This window comes from Micropterus salmoides, unplaced genomic scaffold, assembly GCF_014851395.1.
Source record: "Micropterus salmoides isolate LMB-PRFRI ecotype aquatic unplaced genomic scaffold, ASM1485139v1 Ms_hic_scaffold_2813, whole genome shotgun sequence".
NCBI lineage: Eukaryota > Metazoa > Chordata > Actinopteri > Centrarchiformes > Centrarchidae > Micropterus > Micropterus salmoides.
Genome location: NW_024042055.1, coordinates 1 through 16,029, shown reverse-complemented (window position 1 = coordinate 16,029; position 16,029 = coordinate 1). Strand labels below are relative to the sequence as shown.

At 44.5% G+C, this 16,029-nt stretch overlaps 5 non-coding genes and 2 pseudogenes across 5 annotated transcripts; 6 read left to right on the top strand and 1 right to left on the bottom strand.

The window, feature by feature from the left end:
• The first annotated feature begins 196 nt into the window (after positions 1-196).
• On the top strand, positions 197-269 carry trnaf-gaa. Its single transcript has one exon. It is a non-coding gene; the product is annotated as a tRNA-Phe (tRNA).
• Positions 270-1,697: 1,428 nt separating this feature from the next.
• Positions 1,698-1,770, top strand: trnaf-gaa. Its single transcript has one exon. It is a non-coding gene; the product is annotated as a tRNA-Phe (tRNA).
• A 134-nt stretch (positions 1,771-1,904) lies between these two features.
• On the top strand, positions 1,905-1,977 carry trnaf-gaa. Its single transcript has one exon. It is a non-coding gene; the product is annotated as a tRNA-Phe (tRNA).
• A 1,427-nt stretch (positions 1,978-3,404) lies between these two features.
• trnaf-gaa lies at positions 3,405-3,477 on the top strand. Its single transcript has one exon. It is a non-coding gene; the product is annotated as a tRNA-Phe (tRNA).
• A 134-nt stretch (positions 3,478-3,611) lies between these two features.
• trnaf-gaa lies at positions 3,612-3,684 on the top strand. Its single transcript has one exon. It is a non-coding gene; the product is annotated as a tRNA-Phe (tRNA).
• Positions 3,685-8,260: 4,576 nt separating this feature from the next.
• Positions 8,261-10,741, top strand: LOC119881966 (annotated as a pseudogene).
• Positions 10,742-12,240: 1,499 nt separating this feature from the next.
• Positions 12,241-15,712, bottom strand: LOC119881967 (annotated as a pseudogene).
• Positions 15,713-16,029: the final 317 nt, after the last annotated feature.

Below are 16,029 nucleotides of genomic sequence, written 5' to 3'. Positions count from 1 at the left end.
ACATATTCCATCTAATTTAGGAAACCGTTTTTAGACACTGGATTAAAATGCTATTTAGGTAAAAGTATATGTTTTTAATGATGAGGGAATACAATCAAAATATTTGCTTTAAAGCTCAAGAGTACCTGTGCTGCGTTATCTCAGAAACGTTATCCTATGCTAGATCGGCCTCTGGTGGGCAGATGAGGCAACAGCGGCCGAAATAGCTCAGCTGGGAGAGCGTTAGACTGAAGATCTAAAGGTCCCTGGTTCGATCCCGGGTTTCGGCAAGAGCCCGGTGGCTTTTGATGGCACAGAGGGAATACAATCAAAATATTTGCTTTAAAGCTCCGAAGAAACAGTGGATGTGAAACCCAAAGAAGAGATTCAACCGAGAAATACACCCACTATAGCCATTGTGTTTTGTAAAAGCCTTGACTTTCCCTGAACAGGCAGCATATTACACCACACTGCATCCACACACATTCCTTCCATCCATCTTCATCTGCTTATCCGGGGTCGGGGCGCGGGGGCAGCAGCTCCAGCAGGGGACCCCAAACTTCTCTTTACCGAGCCACATTAACCAGCTCTGACCGGGGGATCCCGGGGCGTTCCCAGGCCAGTGTGGAGATACAATCCCTCCACCTAGTCCTGGGTCTTCCCCTAGGCCTCCTCCCAGCTGGACGTGCCTGGAACACCTCCCTAGGGAGGCGTTCAGGAGGCATCCTTACCAGATGCCCAAACCACCTCAACTGGCTCCTTTCGACGCAAAGGAGCAGCGGCTCTACTCTGAGCTCCTCGCGGATGGCTGAGCTTCTCACCTTATCTCTAAGGGAGACACCAGCCACCCGCCTGAGGAAACCCATTTCGGCCGCTTGTACCCGCGACCTCGTTCTGTCGGTCATGACCCAGCCTTCATGACCATAGGTGAGGGTAGGAACGAAAATTGACCGGCGGATCGAGAGCTTTGCCTTACGGCTCGGCTCTCTTTTTGTCACAACGGTGCGGTAAAGCGAGTGCAATACTGCCCCCGCTGCTCCGATTCTGCGGCCAATCTCCTGCTCCAGTCTCCCCTCACGCGTGAACAAGACCCCGAGGTACTTGAACTCCTTCACTTGGGGTAAGGACTCATTCCCTACCTGGAGTTGGCACCCCACCCGTTTCCTGCTGAGAACCATGGCCTCAGATTTAGAGGTGCGAATCCTCATCCCAACCGCTTCACACTCTGCTGCCAACCGATCCAGTGAGAGCTGAAGGTCAAGGACCGATGACGCCATCAGGACCACATCATCCGCAAAAAGCAGCGACGAGATACCAAACCGCAACCCCTCCCCACCACGACTACGCCTCGACATCCTGTCCATGGCTATCGCAAACAGGATTGGTGACAAAGCGCAGCCCTGGCGAAGGCCAACCCTCACCTGGAAAAAGTCCGACTTACAGCCGAGTACTCGGACACAGTTCTCGCTTTGGATGTACAGGGATTGGATAGCCCTGAGACGGGACCCCCTCACCCCGCACTACATATTCCATCTAATTTAGGAAACCGTTTTTAGACACTGGATTAAAATGCTATTTAGGTAAAAGTATATGTTTTTAATGATGAGGGAATACAATCAAAATATTTGCTTTAAAGCTCAAGAGTACCTGTGCTGCGTTATCTCAGAAACGTTATCCTATGCTAGATCGGCCTCTGGTGGGCAGATGAGGCAACAGCGGCCGAAATAGCTCAGCTGGGAGAGCGTTAGACTGAAGATCTAAAGGTCCCTGGTTCGATCCCGGGTTTCGGCAAGAGCCCGGTGGCTTTTGATGGCACAGAGGGAATACAATCAAAATATTTGCTTTAAAGCTCAAGAGTACCTCTGTATCTCAGAAACGTTATCCTATGCTAGATCGGCCTCTGGTGGGCAGATGAGGCAACAGCGGCCGAAATAGCTCAGCTGGGAGAGCGTTAGACTGAAGATCTAAAGGTCCCTGGTTCGATCCCGGGTTTCGGCAAGAGCCCGGTGGCTTTTGATGGCACAGAGGGAATACAATCAAAATATTTGCTTTAAAGCTCCGAAGAAACAGTGGATGTGAAACCCAAAGAAGAGATTCAACCGAGAAATACACCCACTATAGCCATTGTGTTTTGTAAAAGCCTTGACTTTCCCTGAACAGGCAGCATATTACACCACACTGCATCCACACACATTCCTTCCATCCATCTTCATCTGCTTATCCGGGGTCGGGGCGCGGGGGCAGCAGCTCCAGCAGGGGACCCCAAACTTCTCTTTACCGAGCCACATTAACCAGCTCTGACCGGGGGATCCCGGGGCGTTCCCAGGCCAGTGTGGAGATACAATCCCTCCACCTAGTCCTGGGTCTTCCCCTAGGCCTCCTCCCAGCTGGACGTGCCTGGAACACCTCCCTAGGGAGGCGTTCAGGAGGCATCCTTACCAGATGCCCAAACCACCTCAACTGGCTCCTTTCGACGCAAAGGAGCAGCGGCTCTACTCTGAGCTCCTCGCGGATGGCTGAGCTTCTCACCTTATCTCTAAGGGAGACACCAGCCACCCGCCTGAGGAAACCCATTTCGGCCGCTTGTACCCGCGACCTCGTTCTGTCGGTCATGACCCAGCCTTCATGACCATAGGTGAGGGTAGGAACGAAAATTGACCGGCGGATCGAGAGCTTTGCCTTACGGCTCGGCTCTCTTTTTGTCACAACGGTGCGGTAAAGCGAGTGCAATACTGCCCCCGCTGCTCCGATTCTGCGGCCAATCTCCTGCTCCAGTCTCCCCTCACGCGTGAACAAGACCCCGAGGTACTTGAACTCCTTCACTTGGGGTAAGGACTCATTCCCTACCTGGAGTTGGCACCCCACCCGTTTCCTGCTGAGAACCATGGCCTCAGATTTAGAGGTGCGAATCCTCATCCCAACCGCTTCACACTCTGCTGCCAACCGATCCAGTGAGAGCTGAAGGTCAAGGACCGATGACGCCATCAGGACCACATCATCCGCAAAAAGCAGCGACGAGATACCAAACCGCAACCCCTCCCCACCACGACTACGCCTCGACATCCTGTCCATGGCTATCGCAAACAGGATTGGTGACAAAGCGCAGCCCTGGCGAAGGCCAACCCTCACCTGGAAAAAGTCCGACTTACAGCCGAGTACTCGGACACAGTTCTCGCTTTGGATGTACAGGGATTGGATAGCCCTGAGACGGGACCCCCTCACCCCGCACTACATATTCCATCTAATTTAGGAAACCGTTTTTAGACACTGGATTAAAATGCTATTTAGGTAAAAGTATATGTTTTTAATGATGAGGGAATACAATCAAAATATTTGCTTTAAAGCTCAAGAGTACCTGTGCTGCGTTATCTCAGAAACGTTATCCTATGCTAGATCGCCTCTGGTGGGCAGATGAGGCAACAGCGGCCGAAATAGCTCAGCTGGGAGAGCGTTAGACTGAAGATCTAAAGGTCCCTGGTTCGATCCCGGGTTTCGGCAAGAGCCCGGTGGCTTTTGATGGCACAGAGGGAATACAATCAAAATATTTGCTTTAAAGCTCAAGAGTACCTCTGTATCTCAGAAACGTTATCCTATGCTAGATCGGCCTCTGGTGGGCAGATGAGGCAACAGCGGCCGAAATAGCTCAGCTGGGAGAGCGTTAGACTGAAGATCTAAAGGTCCCTGGTTCGATCCCGGGTTTCGGCAAGAGCCCGGTGGCTTTTGATGGCACAGAGGGAATACAATCAAAATATTTGCTTTAAAGCTCCGAAGAAACAGTGGATGTGAAACCCAAAGAAGAGATTCAACCGAGAAATACACCCACTATAGCCATTGTGTTTTGTAAAAGCCTTGACTTTCCCTGAACAGGCAGCATATTACACCACACTGCATCCACACACATTCCTTCCATCCATCTTCATCTGCTTATCCGGGGTCGGGGCGCGGGGGCAGCAGCTCCAGCAGGGGACCCCAAACTTCTCTTTACCGAGCCACATTAACCAGCTCTGACCGGGGGATCCCGGGGCGTTCCCAGGCCAGTGTGGAGATACAATCCCTCCACCTAGTCCTGGGTCTTCCCCTAGGCCTCCTCCCAGCTGGACGTGCCTGGAACACCTCCCTAGGGAGGCGTTCAGGAGGCATCCTTACCAGATGCCCAAACCACCTCAACTGGCTCCTTTCGACGCAAAGGAGCAGCGGCTCTACTCTGAGCTCCTCGCGGATGGCTGAGCTTCTCACCTTATCTCTAAGGGAGACACAGCCACCCGCCTGAGGAAACCCATTTCGGCCGCTTGTACCCGCGACTCGTTCTGTCGGTCATGACCCAGCCTTCATGACCAGGTGAGGGTAGGAACGAAAATTGACCGGCGGATCGAGAGCTTTGCCTTACGGCTCGGCTCTCTTTTTGTCACAACGGTGCGGTAAAGCGAGTGCAATACTGCCCCCGCTGCTCCGATTCTGCGGCCAATCTCCTGCTCCAGTCTCCCTCACGCGTGAACAAGACCCGAGGTACTTGAACTCCTTCACTTGGGGAGGACGTTCCCTGATGTGGGTGGCGAGTTCAATCTCAAAACGTTTTGCACCGGTTTGCAACATTTCGGATTGAACGACATGTTTTCTTGCAACGTTGCGCAATTTTCTGCAATGGGCTTCCAGGTATGATTTCTCCCGTTTGGTGGGCGTGTCTCAGGTGTTACCCAATCAGCTGCAACCAGTTCGTAAACACAACGGTGTAAAAAAGGCTGGAAAATTCAGTGCGCTTGTGTACTCAGCAGGTTGTTCAGGGAACCACCGTTTTGATTGAAAAAAAAAGCTTTGCTGCGTTTTATTGGCTCTGAACTCTCCCGGGTGTGGATAATGCCACAGATAACCTACCAAAGGAGACCGTCGTGTGACAGCTACTTGTGGATAGGCTACTACGTCGCCAGTGCTCAACGTCATTGATAAGCTCGTCGCCGTCAGGCTTGAATTTTTTCACTCAAACTACTTCTTTTTTTATTGGCGGTTGCCAAACTAGCCAAGAGGTGCATTACCGCTACCAACTGGACTGGAGTGTGGAACCAGAGATTGTTTTCAATACAAGGAGAATAGGCCTACATGTTCAAGCCTTTTTTGTCATTAAAAGTGTTGCTGTAAAAATACTTGAAAGTTCAAGAATAAATTTTACACAAAAATATAAAAGGAGGGTAATCTTTTAAGCAATATTATATGGATATAATATTTATCCAAGATATTAATCAACTTAATTATGTAAGTTGTCAGCTGAGAAGTTTGTACAAAAAAAACCAGTACTTTAGGTTTGTTAGTATTTCTTTTTCGAAATTTTTAAAAGGTGCTTTTGTAAATCAAACCGAACGCGTGAAAAATAACTAGAAATATGTTCATTATATTCCCCCTCCCAATCCCAAAACATTTACAGTTGTAAAATAAAAAGGATCTTAAAACGGGTTTGACCATTGTTCAATGAACTCCTTGAGGCATAACAGTTTTATCTAGTTTTAAACTGTCTCCGATAAGGTAAAATAATAAAATTTCTACAAAAGACTCATCAGGGTCTCTAAAACTCACTTAAAAAATGTTATGATCAAGGTTATTATGTTTTGTTCAGTTAATAGTATATAATCTGTTCATTAAAATTTTGTGCAATTTAACGATAGCACTTCAAGTTAGTTCAAAATGTCTGCTTATATTCTAGTGTATTTGTAGCAAAATCTTTGCCTTTCCTTCCAGAAACTTTGTTAGCATTGGACCTTGTCTTTTATTAGGCTGTAAAAACTCAATTAATTGTGGGGTTGACCTGTAGTTCCACACAAATGGGTGGTTGTGGAAAGCATGTCCAAGAAAACTCTCTGCAAGTGTGAGAATGTTAACTCAAACATTTCAAAAACAGCTCAACATGCAGTTTAAAATTATAATAAAATTGCATCTTTTTTGTTTGCTGGTGCAGTGACTGAGCAATATAATGTTCTGAGGGAAGAGCTGCTCCTTTCTGCATTAACCCATTCCTGTTTCCAACATCAACTAAACAAAACAAAAAAAAACAACCCACCTAATTGTCATAACTTGAATAATTTGTTTCTCACAGACTGGATGCTGCTGTAAACTGGACTGGTCACACATGGTGATTAAAAAGGGTGCAGAACAAATATGAAAACCTTTTAAATATATGTTTTATCATCTAGTCTAGAGTGTTTTCTGTTCTGCCAGGGGAACAGACATTTGACAGGCAGACAGAAACTGAGCATGAAACAATCACCAGATAGAAACAGAATAAGACAAGATCCTAGGCCGGCACAGATTCAAACAAGAACAGAACTGAACATAAGTCAAAGGCAAGCTAAACACGCACACCGTACATGACAGATTATAAATGATAAATTGACTTTATCCTGGCCTACCATCTAATGACTTGAAAAAAATTGGGCCCGATGCCAGACTTATTTGCTCATCTAAATTCTATTCAGTTCTAACATTTTGTCAACAAACTGCTTGAGAGCAGGGTAAACAAAGAATAAAGACAGGACATTGTTAAATAGCTTATAATAGCATTAATGACAGAAACAACATGAATAGCAATAACTAGCAACTTAAACAAAATAGTAGCCTACTACAAAGAACAAGAGAGAAAACAAGGGGTGGAGTGTTTAAGAAGAGCGTAGCTGTTTAGGGTTTGTTATGGGAGAGAAATAAACACCATGTTGCTAATTAATCTACATGTTTCCTTTCAGAAATGGAAGACGAGGTCCCTGCCCTTGTTGTCAACAACGGCTCCGGCCTGTGCAGTGTGAGTGCCTGTTTTTGTGCCACCATGATTAGTGCTTCTGTGCTGTCCTTCAGTCCAGCTTTTTCCAGCCACTGGTAGGATTTCTTGAAATCAGCCACTTCTTCTATTTGTCTGTGGTACGTGCCGTGCAGCGGCTTGTCCCTCCATGAAGTATTCTTCATCTTCCTTGTCCTCACCTTCGGGTTTCTGCTGCCTGAGGTATTCGCTAAGCCCTTCATCTTTGGGGGCCATCTTCCTGATGTACTGCTGGATGTTTGTCGTTTCATCCTGGACAGTGGTCTTACACTCACTAGCCCTCGGCCTCCCTCGCTACGCTTGGTGTACAGTCTCAGGTGCTGGATTCGGGGTGAAACCCTCCATGCATTGTGAGAGCTTTCTTGTCTGATGACAGTGGCCTCTATCTCCTCCTTTGGCCAGTTTATTATACCATTGGGGTATGTGACGACTGGCAGGGCGTATGTGTTGATGGCTCAGATCTTGTTCTTCCCAGTCAGCTGACTTTTCAGGACCTGCCTTACTCTCTGTATGTATTTAGTCTGGTGGACTTTCTTTCTGCCTCTTCATGGTTTCCATAAGCCTGCGGCACCTTAAGGTATTTTTAGCTGTCCTGAACATCTGCAATGTGGCCTTCTGGTAGTTCAATCCCCTGATTCTGATCAACTTTCCTCTTTTTGATACCATGCGACCACACTTGTCCAGTCTGAACGAAATTCCAATGTCGTTGCTGTAGATCCTGGTAGTGTGGATCAGTGAGTCGATGTCTCGCTCATTTCTGGCATACAGCTTGATGTCATCCATGTAGAGGAGGTGACTGATGGTTGTTTCACTTCAGAATCGATATCCGTAGCCAGTTTTTGTGATGATCTGGTTGAGGGGATTCAGGCCTATGCAGAACAGCAGCGGGGATAGTGCATCGCTTTGGTATATGCTGCACTTAATGGTGACTTGTGCAACTGGTTTTAATTGGCTTCCAGACTTGTCTTCCACAGCCCCATTGAGTTCTTCATGAAAGCTATTAGTGTCCTGTTGATCTTGTACGTTTCCAAGCATTCCAGTATCCATGTGTGTGGCAGTGAGTCATAGGCTTTCTTGTAGTCAATCCAGGCGGTGCACAGATTGGTCTGCCTGGTCTTGCAGTCTCGAGTGACTGCTCTATCCCTTCTTGGCCCTGTCCATGTATTGAGCCATGTGCCTACTCTTTTTAGCTACAATGATGCCTGACAGGAGCTTCCATGTTGTGCAGAGGCAGGTTATTGGCCGGTAGTTGGATGGGATTGTTCCCTTCTGGGGGTCCTTCATGATCAGGACTGTCCATCCTTGGGTTAACCATTCTGGGTGGGTCCCATCCATCAGCAGTTGGTTCATTTGTGCTGCCAGGCATTCACGGAGTGCAGTTAGTTTCTTCAGCCAGTAAGTGCGGATCATGTCAAGGCCTGGTGCTGTCCAGAAAGGTGCAAGGAAAGGGCTACCTAAGAAATATATATATGTATTGTGCAGGACATGACACAGATGCAGTACGTGGGAGACGATGCCTACAGCAAGAGAGATATCCTGACCCTACTACTAAGTACCCCATCAAGCACGGCATTGTCACCAACTGGGACAACATGGAGAAGGTAAAGATACTTACATACTTAAACAGCCAGAGAGCTGTGACTTCGATCTGTTTAAGTTTAGTAACAAATGATCAAGAACTTGTAAAAAGTGGCACAACTATAAAGTAGAAATTCTTACATTATTTATTAATATTTAGTACATATATATATATATATACACATGTAATCATTAAATGGAGGAATATGAATCTATAAGCGAATGAAAATGCCCAACCAATAGCAGAAAGTTCTTGACATTTTGTTACTACACTTTGACTTATAGGTGCTTACTTACTGCTGGAAGCTTAATCTATAATTGCATTATAATTTTTTTTTTTATAGATGTATGAATCAAACTCCCAGTGGTTTAGCATTTAATGGAAATACTCAAGTAAAAGTACAAGTACCTCAAAATTGTACTCATAATGTCCTTTTAACCATATATATATATATATCAAATTATTAAAAGCTGGAAAAAGCTTGACACCAACCATTCTTGACCTGAATATATTTTTATTTAACAGTAGTTTATAGTTACTATGATTCATCATTGAACTAGCAGCTGTTCTGTTGCTGCAGATTTGGCATCACACCTTCGACAACGAGCTCCGTGTTGCTCCTGAGGAGCATCCAGTCCTGCTGACCGAGGCTCCACTTAACCCCAAGGATAACAGGGAGAAGATGACACAGGTGTGTGTTTGTAACAACTTCTCAGAACCTATGGGTTTAGTTTTACCATCATCTCTCTCTGATCTGAAGAAAGAAAATCAAGGCACCAATGCATACTGCCCACGTGCAGCTTTAACTCCTTAGATTCTCTAGACTGAGACATTAACAGCTGGACATTTTTTCTAAATATATGCTTACTTCTATCTCTTCTAACTTGTAATACAGTTCCTGTATACAAACGGGAGAAAAACAAGCTACAGGGTTCAGATGTCATGCCTTCCACAGTGACATGTCATGTTTTACTGACATATTTCTCCTGTTGTAGCATCTCTGCATTGCTGTCCTATAAAATCCAGAGGAGAATTTAAAATCCTTCTTCTCACCTACAAAGCTCTTAATGGTCAGGCACCATCTGGTCTTAAAGAGCTCATAGTACCTTACTACCCCACCAGAGCACTGCGCTCCCAGAATGCAGGGTTACTTGTGGTTGCTAGAGTTTCCAAAAGTAGAAGGCGAACCAGACAGTCAGCTAACAAAGCTGTTATCTCTTGTGTTATTGTCCTTCTCCTTTTTCCTCCTATTGCCTTCTGCAGGTATTTCTGGCGCTGGAGTTGTGGAGTCTGGTTCCTGCTTCTAACATGTTACTGCTTAATACCCTTTGCTAACAATTGTTATTACTAATCCTACTTACTTATTATTATTATTATTATTATTATTGGGAATTGTTGGGACTATGGCAATAATTTTACAAAGAGTATGTTCTAGTCCTGCTCTATATGAAAAGCGCAATTAGATAGCAATTGTTGTCAAAACTGAATTGGGTTGAGTCTTTCTCTTTGGTTCAGATTATGTTCGAGAAATTCAAGTGTCCTGCCATGTATGTGGCCTCCCAGGCAGTCCTGTCACTGTACTACTCTGGTAAAACCACAGGTGAGAAGTCAAATACAACCATAAACATCTCTCTGAGCTGTAATGTCTTAAAATAATTGCATTTGTTAAAAATTGGCTCGTTGCTTAAAATGACATATATTTCCTAAATGGCTGTGTTTCCTTATTGCAGCATCATGAGGCCATTAGAGGAACTGCAGCTTAGCAAATTTCAGTGACGGCCTTGATGTTGAACTATGATCAGAATAACCACAGAAAGTGCATGTTCCTATTTTGTTATTGGGTCCTTTTTGTCTTGCAGGTATTGTGATAGGCTCTGGTGACGGTGTCAGCTACACTGTGCCAATCTACAAGGGTTACGCTCTGCCTCATGGTATCCTCCGTCTGGTCCTGGCTGGCAGAGATCTGACTGACTGTCTGATAAAAAGTCTCATGGAGAGAGGCTACAGCTTCACCACCACTGGTATGATTTTGACCTAAAACAAATAGCATAGGCACGATTTATAATCTGGAGCTTCTACTTCCTTTTATAACAAGTGTAACTTTGTAAGTGATAAAATCCTGAATGGCTGCAGGCTTTTCATTTTCTGAATATTTAACTTTAGTGTCTTTTAACTCTCTAATTTCAGCTGAGCATGAGATTGTGCGTGACATTAAGGAGAAGCTCTGCTACGTGGCTCTGGATTTTAAGCAGGAGACACAGATGGCATCTTCTTCTTCCTCCCTGGAGAAGACTTATGAGCTTCCTAACGGACAGGTCATCACCATCGGCAATGAGAGGTTCAGCTTCCCCGAGGCTCTCTTCCAGCCTTCATTAGTCGGTGGGTAACAAGGCCAGTAATGCAGGTCGTATCACTAAAGCAAATCATTTAAACAGACACTGGCAAGTGCTTTTAATAGATCTTGCACAGATTTTAAGTCAGTAACTATTGGCCATTAGACAGTTAGCATAAATATATTTTATGTTTCAGAGCCGTTTGTGGTCTTGTGTGCTAGAAATTAAAACCACAGTTACATTGAACACTAAATTACAGGGTTCCTACACAGTATGGAAAAGTATGGAATTTGATATCAGTCATATCCATGTCTGGCTAAATGTTTGGAGAACAATAGGGTATGGAAACACATCTGTGTTTACAGAATTTTATCCCCACTTTGTTTTCAAATATATAAAAATCAGAATAAAAAAAATAAAATAACTACAAAAAACTAAATCTAATGTTATGAAGATGGCCTACAAAAAACGCATCTTTGACCTGTGCATTCTTACTGTGTCTCACGGCAACAACAAATCACATTATCTGGATCATGAGATTTTAGTATGCAAGTCAAAATGAAAGTGGAAATTACATTCCTGTGTAGGCAATGATTATTTGCTTACATGCATCCTGTATTCATCAAAACAAATGCCTTTGGTGAGGGAGTTCCCACTGTGACACATCCACCAATGTTTCCCAGAGCAAGACATTTAACCCCTAGCTGCTCAGGAGGTGTGCCACTTCTTACACATTTGTAAATCACCTTGGATAAAAACTTCAGCTAAATGTAACATAACTATGCACAGAACACGCAGAGGCATTTTAAATGCCTCAAGCAGCAATTGAAGACATTAGAGGAGGTTTAAACATGTAACATTTTGCGTGCACTGTGACAAATTCAATGTATAGCACAGAGGAAAAAAGCCAAAAGTTGACATGCAATTTAATTCACTGAGATTGTTTAAGAGGAACATAAACATGGCTAACGTGACAACCCCTGTGTAGTCCAGTGAGACCTCTGTGGGAGTGATACCTCACTATCTTTGTTTTTGTCTGTTGAGGTGATCCTCGTACACCTCGGCCTGTGGAAATAAAGCTCCACCTTGTCACAATCCATTCGTTTCTCTGCCACCCAGCCGATAATAATAGTAATAATAATCTTTATTTGTAGAGCACTTTTCAAAAACAAGTTACAAAGTGCTTTAACAAGTGTAAAGACAATAATACCCAAACCGTGGCCTGAGCAGCCTCTCAGCCACAGCATGTTTTGGTTTATTTAACTTGCTGACACACACACCTTACATTTAAACGCTTAGGTTTAGTATCTTTTGTTAATTGAAGAACTTTCGATCTTTACGCTGCTTCGTTCCCTCTTATGCCATGGCCCTTTAGCCAGGTTGTGACAGTAGAAAAACAGATGATCACTGATAATACTGTTTGTTTTACTTTCAATACTTTATCACCAGAATCAGTGAAGGCTGTGGCCACACCTTTTAGTCTCTTCATAAAGTGAACTAGACACATTTCTATTTTGATGAAAGCATGTTAACGTTAGGAAAAGGGGGAGTCCATGACATGGGGCTTTCTAGAAGCACTTGCGGTAGACGATCGAGGCGCCAGACTCGTAATACTCCTGCTTGCTGATCCACATCCGCTGGAAAGTGGGGAGGGAAGCCAGGATGGAACCTCCGATCCATACAGAGTACTTCCTCTCTGGGGGTGCGATAATCTGAAGGTGAGGAAAGAAAACAGGTGAGACAGGAAGACGTGATGCTCAGTATGAACCTCCATCTCATGAAGAGATGAGAGAATTTTGAAGATAAAGTAACTAATAATGTTGTATTAAAATAAATAGAAGTTCACAGAAGTGTCTGTTTTCTGAAGATCTACAGATCAGATTCCCTAGTAAAATCAATTGTCACTTGGAGCACTATGTAAAGTCTAAGTAAGAAATATGTTTTATCAAAGGTTCCTCTGAACCATTTCCTAAAAAAGTGATTCAAGTAGTCCCTTACTGATATGCATGAAAAAACTAAAGCTGTACCTTGATTTTCATGGTGGGTGGGGCCAGAGCGGTGATCTCCTTCTGCATGCGGTCAGCGATGCCGTGGCACATGGTGGTGCCGCCGGACAGCACAGTGTTGGCGTACAGGTCCTTAAGGATGTCCACGTCGCACTTCATGATGCTGTTGTAGGTCGTCTCGTGGATGCCAGCTGACTCCATTCCTGAACACACGGATGAAACAAGAAAGAATTTAGTGTTTGATTTAACTGTGAAGTTAATTTGTTGCACACAAGACCAGAAACTGCTTTGAGGCCGAGAAAACTTATTGACTGAGAAGAGCTCAGAAACTCTGTTCAGTCCTTTTAAAGGCACTTGTCAGTGTTTGATTTGAATGATTTTCTTTAGTATAGAAGCTTGTGTTAATACTCGTTACTCACCAATGAATGAAGGCTGGAAGAGCGTCTCGGGGCAGCGGAACCTCTCGTTGCCGATGGTGATGACCTGTCCGTCAGGAAGCTCGTAACTCTTCTCCAGGGTGGAAGAGGAAGCTGCCGTCTGCATCTCCTGCTCGAAGTCCAGAGCCACGTAGCAGAGCTTCTCCTTAATGTCACGCACAATCTCATGCTCAGCTGGAGATAGGGATTTGAAATGTTACAAAATGGACAAAAATAAGATATTCAGAAACTTGAAAAGCCATTCAGGAACTTTATATCTTAGGATACACGTGTTTAAAAGGAAGTAGAAGCTCCAGACTATAAACTGGGCCTATACAATTTGTTTTAGGTCAAACTCGTACCAGAGGTGAAGCTGTAGCCTCTCTCAGTGAGGATCTTCATCAGATAGTCAGTCAGATGTCTGCCAGCCAGGTCCACAGTGAGGATGGCGTGAGGCAGAGCGTAACCCTCGTAGATGGGCACAGTGTGGCTGACACCGTCACCGGAGTCCATCACAATACCTGCAAGACAAACAGTGCACGATTACAAAAAGGAACAACACTTGCTGCGATCATGGTTCAACATCATGGCCAGTAGCTCAGTGGGGACTTGGCTTAGTAACCAGAGGGTCATGGTTCAATTCCAGTGTGGACCAGTCAAACTGAGTATGTACTGGTAGCTGGAGAGGTGCCAGTTCACCCGCTGGGCAATTCTGAAGACGCCCTTAAGCAATGTCCTGGACTTCTTCTAGAAATACAACTCATTTTTAGGCAGGAAGGAAATTCAATGTTGAGTAGACATTACAACTCACAGAAATGTTTACGGACTTCTCACCTGTGGTACGACCGGAAGCGTACAGAGACAGGACGGCCTGGGTGGCGACATACAGGGCAGGACATCTGAATGTCTCAAACATGATCTGGATCCAAGAAGAAGAAGACGTGTTACTACAGAAGCTATGACATCTGAAGACACACCAAAAAAAAACTGTAGCTTTTTTCCCCCTTCGCGTCTTTTACAGGAGCTGTGTTAAAGGTCCAGTGTGAAATATTTAGGAGGATCTATTGACAGAAATGCAATATAAGATCCACAACTATGTTTTCAGTGGAGTATAAAGACCTTACATAATGAACCGTTATGTTTTCATTACCTTGGAATGAGCCAATCATATCTACATATACACATACCCTTGGCCCGACCGGTCGAGGCAGACCCTTAGCCATGGTTCTGCTCGAGGTTTCTGCAACTTAATAGTTTTCCATCTCCTCTGTCGCCTAATGCTGCTCATGGCCGACAGAGCGTGACGAGGGGTGACTGTAAGTGAGCAGTTGGTTGCAATTTGCAACCTTCACTGATAATTGCCACTAAATCTTACACAGTGAACCTATAAGACTTGGACTGAATTTCTTCTGGTCAAAATAAACCCATCATTTTTAAGGATTTGTTCCAAACACACACCTGTGTCATCTTCTCCCTGTTGGCTGTGGGGTTGAGTGGAGGCTCGGTCAGCAGGACTGGATGCTCCTCAGGAGCAACACGGAGCTCGTTGTCGAAGGTGTGACGCCATATCTGCAGCAACAGGACAGCTGTAAGTTAACTATTAACTAACTAATTATAATAACTTTAAAGCTAATGTCAAATGTAGCGAAAATAAAAATATATGCAGGACAATTTAAGTCTGGTTGGTGTCAAGTTTTAAATATTTTGATATTTTCAGTGGTGGAAAGTACCTATGTACCTTACTCAAGTACATTTTTTAGGTACTTGTAATTTCACCTGAGTATTTCCATTAAATGCTAAACCCTACTCCACTAAAATGTAGAAAGAGATGTACTATTTACTCTCACTACATGCGTTTGACAGCTCTGGTTACTTACATTATTAATACTACTATCAAATAAATTATGATTTAAGCCAGAGATTCCCACAGTGTGGTGGTGTAGCAATTATTTTTTGTGGAATTTTTCATGAAATAAAAGCTTGAATAAGAACTTTCCTTTGTAAGTTTAACTTCAAACTAAAAACGTTAATTAATAGTTAGATCACAGGGAATGGCTACTCACACACCTCTTTCCCTCTGCCTCTCTCTCCCCTCCCTCTCTCTCAGACAGAGCCACCCGCACTGTACTAACAAATCCTCATATGGATCCTCTTTTAGTCCATATTATCTGTTTTTGAGGCACTACACAGGGTGCGATTTGTGAGAAAACAGCAGAGGGATGTTTTGAAACGTCTCCTGTTAAGTCTGTTTTGCCAAATGCCAAGTGCTCGTTTATGTATGGAACTACGTTTCCAAGCATGCACTCCTGCGCATCCTTGAAAACATAGTTTGCAATGTGAAACTTCACTGAAAAAGGCTGCTCAAAACTACATGGCCCCTTTAATAAATAATTTAAGTTTTTCTATGCAATATTCCTGCTACCATTTTACCAAGTTTATGACCATTTGTTATTAACATGTAGCATGTGTCTTCACCTTCTCCATGTCGTCCCAGTTAGTGATAATGCCGTGCTCGATGGGGTAGTTCAGGGTCAGGATGCCCTCTTGCTCTGGGCCTCGTCTCCCACATAGCTGTCATTTCCTACCATTCCCACCATCCCCACAGTCTGCACACACACACAAACAAACTTTTAGAGTCACATGTTAATGTTTTAGTCAGCGGTACCTCTCCACTTTTCCCCTCTTGTTCTCAGCTGTTATCCCCCACCTTCTGGTTGCCTGTCTCTCTGTTTCCGCTCTGAGTGTGTTTGGTTTGTATGTGGGTGTGGCTCTCCTCCCTGGCTCCTGCACTCAGGTGCTCCACACATCTGCATCTCATCTAATGGGGCTGCAAAGGGGCTGAACTCTGTCCTGGGTGGCGGCAACATATTCTAATCGCTTTGTTTCCCTCTCTTTCCCTGAGTTCTGTTCCCTATGCTAG